The following is a 13,360-nucleotide window of genomic DNA, read 5'->3' on the forward strand; positions in this document are numbered from 1 at the left end:
TTCAGCAGATGGGATCCCCATCTTGAACGTGCCACAAGCAGTGGCACCCATAAACCCTCCTACCACAAGCATCCCCTTTCCTCTCCCCATTGAGACAACCTTCACTGAACCAACTGCCGTCCCCCTGTCAGCTAGCCAAAACCAATTGGAGGACCTGATGCAGTGCATGCGGGCAATGCAAGCCCAAATGCAACAGTTCCAACAACACCAACTTCACCAGCACCAAGTGCTGCACAACATCTCCCAGTATCACTATCAACAGCAGTTCCCCCAACTGCCACTGAACCAACCACTACGTCCACCTCGCCACCCCGCTCTGAGGCCGGTCAAGGCCTCCCCGCAGGATGGGCGCCCCTGCCAGGCGAAGGACTCCCGGCCCCATAACCACCCCAACAGCCAGGCCTCGTCCCCAGGCCGAAGAGAGAAAAATGTCATCCCCGCCTCGCAACCCACAGGCGGGTCGGGAACGTCGCCCGCGAGGTCGGCACCCCGGCGCTCCAAGCCCGAGCTCCCGCTCACCGAAAACCAATTCAGCGCCCTGGCGGCAGACTACCAGCATTTCGGGCCCATCGAGCTCGGTAACACGGAGGCCAGCAGCGCCAGCACAAGGCCCGCTCAACGGCGAAGGGACCGGCAAAGTCGCCGAACCGCCACCCGCGCCTTGTCGGAATTCAGAGGCAAAGACACGAGCTCGGATGAGGTAGGGGCTGCCCCGGCTCTCTCCGTTCCTTCCCCCCTCGCATCGGAACTCCTGGCGGTCCCCTTACCCAGAGACTTCAAGCTCCCACCTCTGGACAAGTACAACGGGTCCTTCGACCCCAATGACCACGTTGACGCCTTTCAGTCACAAATGCACCTCGCCAGGGCCAGCGAATCGTGAATGTGTGTGGCCTTTACCACCACCCTTAGGGGGGTAGCCCGCACTTGGTACAGGAACCTGGCCCCCGGGTCGATAAAGTGTTAGGCCCAGTTCGTGCAAGTCTTCACCACACACTTCGTCACCAGCAGACGGTGCCCCAGAACAGAGGAAAGCATCTTCGGAGTGGTCCAAAGAGAAGGAGAATCTATTCGGGGCTACATCAAGCGGTTCAACGAAGCATGCTTGCAAATACCGTGGTTGGACCCTGCAGTGCAGCTTGCGACGGCCAAAAGAGGGGTGCCGCACAAAGAATTCAAATGGCACATGGTGGCCAACCAGCCCGCGACCATGGCCGAATTCCTCAAACTCGCGAATAAGTTCATGAGGACAGAGGAAGAAATCAACCAATGAACCGAAGGCGGGAACGAGAAAAGAAAGAGAGAAGGCAAGCTCTCCAACCCAGTGAATAGAAAAAACCCGACCCGGGAGCCGAAGCCGAACCAGTCCTTCCGGGCCCCCGTAGCAGTTCAGACGGACTACACGCCGTTAAACACGAGGTGGACAGAGATCTTAATGACGATCAAAGACGCTCCGTACGTTAAGTGGCCACCTCGCCTAAAGGGAAATCCGAACGAGAGAAACAAGAACTTGTATTGTAGTTTCCATAGAGACCATGGTCATAGATAGAGGGACTCATCCGTCACGGATACTTGAGAAACTTTGTACAGCACAGCAATAACAATAAAGCATGTTGGTAAGGGGAGCACGAAAAGGATGCCCCCGAGTCTAGCAACAGACCTGCCGAACCGTTGCAAAAGCAGCCACCGGAAGAGAGGCCAATTTGGGGAACCATCCATGTAATAGTGGGAGGTTCGGTGGTAGCGGGGTGTACCTCGGCAGCAGCCCGGACTTCAGTTCGCAAAGCGGCCCTCGAAGAACGGAACCCCCCAAAGAGACTAAAGACCGAAGAACCAATCTTTTTCACAGAGGACGACGCGCGAGGAGTCCACTACCCCCATGATGACACGCTTGTCATTAAGCTAAGGATCAGCGACTTCGAGGTCAGGCTCGTACTCGTAGATTCGGGCAGCTCAGCGGACATCCTCTTCAAATCAGCATTTGACCAGCTGCAGTTACAGAGGAGCGAGCTGAAGCCCGCGAACACTCCCCTGGTAGGTTTCAACGGAGAGGAAGTCAGGCCCCTCGGAAAAGTAATTGTCCCTGTGGAAGTCGGCACATGGCTTTGTGCGGTCCGACTCAACCATGATTTCCTGGTAGTCGCGACCCCCTCCCCATACAATGCCATAATAGGGCGGCGGTCTCCACCTACTATTTGGCCATGAAGTTCCCTACGGACTTCGGTAAAGGGGTAGCGCGGGGCGACCAGCTCGAGTCCCACAAGTGCTACGTTGCCGCCCTGAAGGGAAAAACCAAGGCGGCCGACGACCTCAAACTGGAGCGGCCTGCGGAGCAAGGTGAGGAGCGAGCTTCGCCCACGGAGGAAACAGTCGCAATCCCGACTTCAGCTACGGACCCAGCTCGCACACTAAGCATCGGAGCTTCCATCGAAGACCCCCTACGAACCGAACTGTTGAGTTTTTTACTTCAAAATTTAGATATTTTTGTCTGGTCCGCGGCCGACATGCCCGGCATTAGCCCCGGACTGATAACTCACAAACTTAATACTGACCCTGTAGTCAGACCCGTTAGACAGAAGAAACGCAACTTAGCCCCAGAACGCTAGAGAGCGGTCGACGAGGAGGTCGAGAAGCTCCTCGCAGCAAACTTCATAAGGGAAGTCCATTACCCGAGCTGGGTGGCCAACCCGGTGTTGGTAAAAAAGGCAAGCGGCAAGTGGCGCATGTGCGTCGACTATACCGACCTGAACCGAGCTTGCCCGAAAGATTGCTTCCCCCTCCCCAGAATTGACCGCCTAGTGGACGCGACCTCGGGAAACGAGTTGCTAAGCTTCCTGGACGCCTACTCGGGCTACAACCAAGTTAGGATGGACCCATCCAATGAGGAAAAAACCAGCTTCATAACCGAGTTCGGTCTGTATTGCTACAAAGTCATGCCCTTCGGACTAAAAAATGCCGGGGCAACTTTCCAAAGACTTGTAAATAAGCTATTTCGGCCCCTGATTGGTACGAAGATAGAGTGCTATGTAGACGACATGGTCGTCAAGACTCAGTTTTCACAAGAGTTAATACAAGACTTAGATTCTGTTTTCCAAATCCTGCGTCAGTTTAGCATGAAGTTGAACCCCAACAAGTGTGTCTTCGGCGTCACCTCGGGCAAGTTCTTAGGCTACATTGTCAATCGGCGCGGTATTGAGGCCAACCCGGACAAAATAAAAGCCATTCTAGAAATGAAACCACCTCGGAAAGTAAAAGAGGTTCAGAGGCTAAACGGCCGCATAGCCGCTCTAAGCCGCTTCTTGTCTAAGTCAGCAGACCGCTGCCTACCCTTCTTCAAGGCAGTCAAAGGCAAAGGGTTCGAGTGGACCCAGAACTGCCAGTTCGCGTTCGACGAACTAAAAGGTTACCTCGTTAGTGTGCCAACCTTAGCCCGGCCCGAGGTGAGCGAGGTCTTAGAATTGTACCTCTCGGCGAGCGACGAGGCGGTCAGTTCGGTACTGATAAAGGAAACAGACCGGGTCCAATGACCCATATATTATGTTAGTAAAATTTTGCAGGGAGCAGAGGCAAGGCACCCGGAGATAGAAAAACTAGCATACACCCTAGTAATAGCAGCTTGGAAACTCCGCCCGTACTTCCAGGCTCACACCGTCATCGTCCTAACTGACAAACATCTTAGACAAGTTTTACTCAAACCCGAAGTCTCCGATTGACTGACGAAATGGGCCATCGAACTCAGCAAGTACGACCTCCAGTACAAACCGAGAACCGCTATCAAGGCCCAAGCTTTGGCAGATTTTATCGACGAGTGCACTTTTAGCCACGAAGTCCCACATGTCGAGCCCAAGGTCCCCAGTTCGGGCAAACCCGGAGCTCCTGAGCCCATAGAGTCCGAACCTCGTGAAGTAGCAACCAGTGTGGCATCTCTCCTGGTCAGGCAAAGCGCGAACTGAGATGAGGAGCCCTGGATCCTTCACGTGGATGGTTCCTCGAACCGGCAAGGCAGCAGAGCTGGAATAGTCTTGTGCGGCCCGAGCGGCACAAAAGTAGAATACGCACTACGCTTTGAGTTCGCGGCATCCAACAATGAGGCAGAGTACGAAGCACTAATCGCCGGGCTAGACCTAGCGCGAAAGGTGAAGGCGAAACACTTGGTCATCTGCAGCGATTCTCAGCTCGTGGTAAACCAAGTTATCGGCGAATACAAAGCACGCGATCTCTCCATGATCGCATATTTGGCCAAAGTAAAAGAAGCCCTGCTCAACTTCCGGTCACACATCATCAGGCAAACCCCGAGGTCAGAAAACACTGAGGCCAACGCCCTGTCCCGGTTAGCCGGTACGAGTCACAACAATATGAGAACTGTGTACATAGAGGACTTACCTCGGCCTAGTATTCTCGGGGGCAGAGGAGGTCGCTCCCGTCTTAGAAGCAGAGCCGAGCTGGATCGATCCACTCGCGAGCTTCCTGATAGACGGAACCCTCCCTGCAGAACGCAATGCGGCCAAGAGGGTGCAGCACCAGGCGGCCAAATACGTCATAATAGACGAACGGTTATACCAACGGTCGTACACGCTCCCCTATTTGCGTTGCCTGCGACCTACCGAAGCCGAGTTCGTACTCCGCAACACTCATGAAGGCATGTGCGGCGGACACTTGGGGGGCAGAGCACTCGCCCAAAAGGCACTTCGACAAGGATACTAGTGGCCAACGATGAAGGCAGAAGCTGTCGAGCTCGTCAGAAAATGCGACAAGTGTCAGAAGCACGCTAACATCCACCATCAACCTGCCTCCGACCTCAAATACCTCGCCAGCCCGTGGCCCTTTGCACAATGGGGCATCGACCTCCTAGGGCCATTCCCACCAGCAACAGGCGGAAGAAAATTCTTAGTTGTTGCGGTAGATTATTTTACGAAGTGGATAGAAGCCGAACCTCTGGCAACTGTTACGGCTCGAAACATACAGAACTTCTTTTGGAAGAACATAGTATGTCAGTTCAGGTTACCTCGGGTTCTAATCTCCGACAACAGCAAACAGTTCGAGGATATCAAGTTCCAAGAGTGGTGCCAGAACATGGGGATTCGGCAAAATTTCACGTCAGTCGCGCACCCGCAGGCAAACGGTCAGACGGAAGTAATGAACAGAGCCATCCTACACGGACTGAAAGCATGCCTGGATCGAGCTAAGGGATTGTGGGCCGAAGAGCTACCATGTGTCTTATGGGCTCACCGAACGACCGAAAAAGCAGCCACGGGAGAAACCCCCTTCAACCTCACCTACGGCACTGAAGCAGTGATCCCGGCGGAAATCGAAATACCAATGTTGCGATTAGAAACATATGATGATCGAACGAACGGAGACGAGTTACGCACCAACCTCGACCTACTGGACGAGGTAAGGGACCTCGCGGACATCCGAACAGCGACATACCAGCAGCAGGTAGCTCGCTACTACAATAGCAGAGTAAAGCAACGAAGCTTCCGAGTCAGCGACCTGGTCCTCCGTAAGATTATGGTGCCCGAACCCGGCATCGGCAAGCTTGGACCTAATTGGGAAGGGCCCTATAAAGTAAAAACAGTGCTCGGGGGCGCATACGAACTCGAAACCTTGGAAGGCAAACGAGTACCTCGAACGTGGAACATCGTGAACTTGAGGCGATACTACCTATAAACCACCTAGTGAAGTGGACGAAATCAGGCCCTATGTGCCACAAGGCAAGACGAGGAACTTCGGCGTAGACAGCACATTGTCAGCTCGGCAAAAAATCAGTTCGCGGCATAAAAGACCACGGAAATTTAAAAACCCGGCAAAGAAACAGCTCGGGGAAGATGAGCAAGGGGAAAAAGACACTCCATTGCAAGAAACAGTACATTGGCAAAAAAAAAAAATTACATGCCCAGAGCCACTTCTTCGCCATCGGAAGGCACTTCAACAACACCCGAAGGCCCTGCCTCTCCTTCAGAGTCCGGCTCGCCATTGGCAACATTGGCCATCTCCTGAATTATACGCGAAGTGGTTATGGCACTTACATCGAGGTCGGGGTACGTATTCCGGATCATCCACCGGCTCAACTTGAACCCCCTCCTGTAAGAGTCCACCATCAGATCGTCAAAACACGGGGAGGCAATGTAGTCTTCAACTGCCTTCTTCTTGGCGTCTTCAATGCCTTGGGAAAAAATCTGTGTTCTCTCCCTGATGTCCTCCTGAAGATATTCGACTTGATGCTGCAAATCCAACTTCAAGTTGGCCATATGCTTGACAACTACCCCCATGGTCTCGGCGTCACGCTGAGACCTCACCTGTCTGGCCATCGCGACGCGAGCAGCTTCTTCAGCAGCATGAGCGGCAGCCTCAGCAGTTCACGCCTGTCGCGAGCTCCTCTCCACTTGGGCCGCCAAGGCATGAATCGAAGAATTCACCTACCAAAAGAAACAAGTGAGAAAATGACAGCAAAAGCAACAGAATAAAAAAGGAAGACAGAATCTAACTTACCACCATGGCATGTGTTACGGCGCGGCAAGCGACCTGATTCAAGGGAAGATCGGTCCACGCCGTGACCTCCTCGGGGAAAGTAGCGTCCCTACTCTTCTGAAGAGCGTAGTTCGGCGTCAACACGCTCCTAAACTCCCCTTGAGCTCCCGAGCCTAAGGGCCCAGCCCGCGTATGAGCAGACCCGGAGTGAGCAGGAGCACTTGAGTACGCAGGAGCGCCCGTATGAGTGGTTTCAGCGTAAGGCGCCCCGGCAGTCTCGTGCACCGGTGGAGTCACTTCATGCTCCTTGGGCAGATCCTCTGGCATATGGTCTGGGGCTTGGGGCTCCTCATCCAGGGGCAGCTCGGTACGAGTTCGCTTGGCAACCCACTTCCTCCTCTTCATACCTTGGAACAAACGCCCCCCACGAGTTCTCTCTGCGTCCATCACACCTACAGAAATGAGTTCGACATCAGAAAAAAATGAAAGAACAAAGCAAGCAAGAAACCGCATAGCTAGAAACCTACCCGAACTCAAGCCGGCTGCAATAAGCTTGGCCTCCGTTAAGTAGTGGTGGCACTTTAAGCCTTGTCGTGCCCATTGTCGGAGACCCTTCACCGTCTCTTTATCAAGAGTTACGCCCAAATCGGGAGCGGCCTCACCCCACCCGGTCTGAAAGGGCCATCCTTGTGCACTTCACACGCCGAAGTAGTCCCGCTTCCAAGCGGGACCTTATTAGGAAGATCGTGCAGAAGCTTGAAACCCTGGCGAGGAGAAAGGTAATACGCCCGTCTCCCCCCCAGGAAGAGAACCAGCCTGTCTCTTGAGCATCAAGATAGAGGAGAATATCTCTAAGTCTAAGGGAAAGTTTTGCTCGCAAAAAAGGGAAATTGTCCCCACCAGGTTCCGAATAGAGTTCGGATGAAGCTGGCCAATGGTGACACCGAAGTGGTTTATGACTTCGACGAGAAGGGGATGGAAAGGAAGTCGCAACCCTGCAGTGAGCTGCTCTCGAAAAATCATGATCTCGTCGGAACCGTGTTCCCAAGGAAAGCTACCCGAAGGAATAAAATATGTGTACCCCCCAGGAAGATTGTAAGACAGAAGTATGGGTTGAAGCCCCTCAGGCGTCATGGTCGAAGGGCCAAACCGGTCTAGCATCCGACCTCGGCAGGAGGTAGACGCCAAACTGCCCGAAGCGACTCGACCTACTGGTTCGTAGTCCTCAAACTCCACCTCAGGATCACTGAGGCAGTCTGGGGACACAGCTCGGTTGGTGAAACCTACATCGGCCCTACTCGAAGAATCGTCTGAGCTATCAAAGCTAGACATTAGGGAAAAGACGAATTCAAGAAAGTACTCACCGGAAAGTTTGAAGAAAAACCAAAGAACCGTGAAGATTGTATAACCAGCCTTGACGCTAGCTGGAAAAGACTTGGACGCGAGCTGAAATGTTGGACGCGAACTCAGTAGACAAACCGCAGAAGTGACAAAACAACCGGGGTCCCCCACTATTTATAGCTACAGTAACCAAGATTCGACAGTGCAGACCGAAGACGATCCGATGGCCCACGTTCTTACCGACCGCACAACCCTTAAGGTCGAGACGTGATTGGTGCACGTCTTTCCGAAAAAAGGGAAACGTTAACGCATGTCTTTTTGAAACCGACGTCGCTTTGACACGTGTCTTTTTCAAAACTGACGCGCCGCACGTCTCCCTGACAGTCGCCCGCGCACGTACAGCAGTGGCGCGCCTTTTTGAAATGACCCGCTGTCACGTCCCAGCGGCGCGAATTGGTTTGAAATTTAAAACGCGCGGTCACAACCACCAGCGTTCTTGAGTAAGCATGTTTTCAGCCTTCTCGGAAACCGAAAGAACCCTAGCAAAAGCGTCTCGTGCAGTGAAGGTTCGAAGGACGGGACAAATCCACCAGCTACCTCGCGAAAACTCCCCGCACCATGGCAAGACCCCCGACGCAAGGAGTGAGGGGCAATTGATGAAGGAAGATTTGGCCCGACCTCTCTATTATGTGACACGTGGCAGAAACAACAGCTCGGCAAAAGGGGCCAAGCCTAGGCGGGAACAAGGGGACACACTTCGCCGAACTGACCCTTGTAACAGCTCGGGATACACTTCGCCGAACTGACCCACCTTGTAACAGCTCGGCATACACTTCGTCGAACTGACCCACCTTGTAACGGCTCGGGATACACTTCGCCGAACTGACCCACCTTGTAACAGCTCGGGATACACTTCGCCGAACTGACCTTGTAACAGCTCGGGAAAGACTTCGCCGAACTGACCCACCTTGTAATAGTTCGGGATACACCTCGCTGAATTGACCTGCCCTATAGATACCTCCGAGCTCAATACCGCCTCGCTCAGCACTTCGCATCACCTTCTGGGCACCAAAACCAAACAAGTCGTACCATGCCTGACACTAGAGAAGTCCGTGCCCAAGGGCGCCACGCCTGACTGACTTGGGATCTGACGTTTGGCAGCTGCACTCTAAACGGCCACCTGCCACCATCATTGACACCGCCATCTCCAGTTAGACGGTTAGGCAGTGACGGTTCTGTCTCAGCAGAAAGGACGACGGCCGAATTGACAAGCACAAGGGTAATCATACCCGATCTGACAAGGGCCTCGGGACGAGTACACGAAGTGACTATAAGAGCCCCCTGCCCCCCGACAACGGAGGTATGAAAACTTTGCGCTATCTGGTATTACCTTGCTTTTGAAGGATTCTAACTTGAGCTTTGGAGCCTCTACACCGGGTTCCCCCCGAAGCTTTTCCATCTCCTCCGTTTCAGGTTCCCTGCTACCCCGTTCGGAAGCAAGGCAGCGGACAGCTAAGACCAGCCGGATCGTGCTCCATTAATTTCAAGGCAGCGGACAGCTAAGACTAGCCGGATCGCGCTCCATCAGAAAGCAATTTTAACATTTAGTTGGCATATTTCTAAGTTCAAAAAGGCAACTAAGGACATTAGGATTCTAATAGAGGTAAACTTGGCAATTGGATAATAAGTTTCCCCATAAGCAATTCCTTTCACTTGGGTGTACCCTTTTGGCACTAGCCTTGCCTTATACTTTTATATAGACTCATTAACATTGAATTTTCTTTTTAGTATCCATTTACACCCTATGGGCTTCCTATTTTTGGGTAAATCAACTAATTCACAAACCCGATTTTTGTTTATTGAGTCTAACTCTTCTTTTATGGCTTTACACCACTCTTTCTCTTTGAATTCTTCCTAGGTTGTCATTATTAGATGAAACCAATCTTTCAGGTGCATTTTCAAATTCTATAATTTCTTTGTTTATTTCAAATAGGCTATGTAGTTTTTTATTATCCTCAATTTGGTCTTCTAGGAATACAACATCTCTACTTTCTATTAATTCAATTGTTCCATCAGATTTGTGATTTACAGATCTATATCCATTGCTATTTTCACTATACCCTATGAATGTACAACTAAGACTCTTGTTATCTAACTTGCTTCTTTGCTGACTTGGCACTCTTACATATGCACTAACCTCCCCAAATCTTGATATCAGTTAGATCTAGTTTTCTACTAGTCCATATTTCATAGGGTGTTAAGCAATTAATTTTAGTTGGAACTTTGTTTAGAATATATGCAACAATATCTAAGGCTTTTCCCCAAAAGTGTGTTCCTAGATTTGAGTGAGATAATATTGATTTCACCATATCCAACAAAGTCCTATTTCTCCATTCAGTCACTCCATTTTGTTGTGGTGTGAATGACATGGTTAGTTGGTGTATGATTCCATTTTGTGTACAAAAGTCATTGAATAGGTTGGAGATATATTCTCCAACTCTATCACTCCTAAGTGTTTTTATTTTAATTTCTTCCTAACTGGTCTCTACAAGTGTTTTTTATTCTTTGATTTTTTCTAATGATTCTAATTTTCTCGTAACCAAGTACACAAAATCAAATCTAGAGAAATCATCTATAAAGGTCACAAAGTATTCAATACCCCTATGCATTTTAACATTCAAAGGGCCACAAACATCAGAGTGTATTATTACTAATAATTCCTTTAATTTCATTACTTTCTTAAAAGGGAGTCTACTCATTTATCTACTAAGGTATGGTTCATAGTATTTGAAATTTATATCTATTTTGGGAATTAATCCATTAGAGCTCATTCTCATCATTTTATCCTTATTTACATGGCAAAGTTTCACGTCCATATATATGCATTTCCATCCAAATGATAAACACAATCAACATAACTAGAATGAGCATTTACTTTATTAATAGTCAAATGATACAATCCATCAGAATTGTTTCCAAACTTTAACACTCTACCATGCTTCCCAATGGTCACTTTTCTTCCCCTAAAATGTACATCAAAACCTTTCTCATCTAAAAGAAGTATAGATAATAAATTCCTCCTACAATTAGGTGCATACAGTACATCAGTAAGGATTAAATTCATGTTCTTATTTATAGGGATCTTTACTTTTCTAGTTCCAAGTACATCAGTGTAGGTGTTGTTTCCCATAAAAATCTTGTGTTCTTTTGTCTTCATTTCCTTCAATTCCAAGAACAACTCTTTAGTTTTATAAATGTGCTTAGAGGAGCCAGAATCTATGCACTAATCAGAAAAATTGGAATCAGTAAAGTAAGATTTAGAGACTACACAAACTATATCCTTCTTTTTAGTTTTGTTCTTTTCATTATTTGACTTATTCTTCTTGCATTCAGGGCAATTATAATTTATGTAGCCTTGTTTACCACAGCTAAAGTAATGTTTTCTCTTAATCTTTTTGAATTGTTTTGAAAATTTAAACTTTTTATTGAATTTCTTTCTATTATTATTTTTGAAAATTTTTCCCGTAGGCTTTTTAGTCATTTGGGAAGTATAATTGGGTTTGGAAGTAATCATTAAGGCTGAAGATTGGGATTCCTTCCTCTTTCTTTCAACCTTTAAGCCTAGCAAAGTAGGTAAGTTTTCTATGCTAACTTCTCTTCCAAATAGGTTTAGAGTTGTTACTATAGAATCCCAAGAAGGTGGGAGGCTGTTGAGGATAGTGGAGACCTGAATTTTCTCAGGAATGGGATTCCCAACGGCTACCAACTCTTTGGCAATCACATTTATTTTACTAACATGATTCATTAGAGAATCTTCCTCTCTCATTTCACAACCATAATATTTCTCAATTAGAAGTTGAACATAGGTTTTAGTTATTTTTCCATATGTTTCTTTAATGGCTTCAAACATGTCTTTAGCATTACTATATTCCTCAAAAACAACCTTTATATTAGGTTCCATAAAAATTAACAAGCAAGTTCTAGCCCTCTTATTGTCCTTTTCCTATTTGGGTCATGGTTGAGTTAGCCAAGAATGCCACATGGCAACCTCCGCGATCGTCCTCTCTCAAGCCACGTCAGCACCACATATGACGGGAGAGCACGACTAAGGAGTGTCCAACATGAACAAGGAAGCAAACTTCATCGAGGAAGAGGAAATATCCTGAAGACCTCGGTAGATGACCTCATCCGAACAACCCCGGAAGCCTTATCCATCTAGAACACGGACACCGAACTATAAATAGGTATTCCCTGCTTGAGGAAAGGGATTTTTGGAAGAACACACTTTGAATATCTCTGCACTATCTCTTTGGCCTGGACCAACATTATTTTAATCTGCTCGTCCCAACCACCTCTTTCTCTGCCCAACTGACTTGAGCGTCGGAGTACCTACCAGGCATTAACTCCTCGGGCCTTTGACCTTTCTCTTGGTTGTAGATCTCAGTGCGCAGATTCGTCCTTCCACCTCGGCCTTGTCTAGTTGGCAGGATTATCTGATTGTGTCCATAGTTTGAAATACGTCAGATCAAACAACATCAGATTGGTGCCATCTGCAAGAAATGTACAAAAAGTCATTTCCCAAACACCCTTCCATGCGCTTAAAGCAACCATGCCCAAAAACACATATGACCGCTTTGGAGTCTGTTCCCCATCTTGGGGATCCCGCTCGCTTCGCAATTCTCCACCTTGAGAGCCCTAGCATCAAGTTGCGGTCGACCTCGCGCAATTCCAAGCCATGCATCAAAAAGTTGACTGCAACCTAGCCATGATAGGGACGTTAGGGAAACAGGTTCACGCCCCAAGCCACTCGCCTTGCCACTCAAGCGCCTACTATCATTGATCCTCACATTGAGGGCCCCAAAAGGCGCCATGCAGACAGTCATAGGGCCCAGTCCGACCATGAATGACTGCAACCATTTAGAAGATCTAACTCCCCAGCTTGGCCTCACGCACATGATGCCCACAGTAGATCCCATCACTCCACTCGAGTGCCAGCGAAAGAATGGCTTGGCCAATGTCTGCAACAACTACCAATCTTAATAGCCGAATCCAGCTTGGTCTGAGATTGGCCTGTAATCCCAAAAGGGGAGAAGTTCACAAACGTGGTCCCAACTTGGTCTGAGATCGTGCTTTTCCCATTTTTATATTCACAAATTATAGTTAATGCATCATCATCAATAGGTTTAACAAGAACAGATATATCTAATGTATAATCAACATTCTCTTCATCTAATATCCTCTTATATCCTACATTTTCAAAGAGAATAATTGGTGCCATTCAATTTCTCAGTTTTGCTAAGCTCTTGGGACAAGGCAGTAGCAAACATGGTAAAGAGTATTGCAAAAGTAGATGAAGATAGCAATTGGTTGTATTTACGAGACTGTTGTTCAAGTTCGGAGGCTATATAAAAAAATAAAGTAAATGAAGAGAGCACTTAGTTGTTTATGCGCAAAAAAAATTGCTAATCGATTCTTTACTGCTCAAATTAGTCAATTCATCTTATAATATTGTCACCAACAAGCAAATTTAATCTATCCAGCTCCCATTGCT

The sequence above is a fragment of the Nelumbo lutea genome, chromosome 4 (genome assembly GCF_056320005.1).
Source record: "Nelumbo lutea isolate HS-2025 chromosome 4, American lotus-T2T, whole genome shotgun sequence".
Lineage (NCBI taxonomy): Eukaryota > Viridiplantae > Streptophyta > Magnoliopsida > Proteales > Nelumbonaceae > Nelumbo > Nelumbo lutea.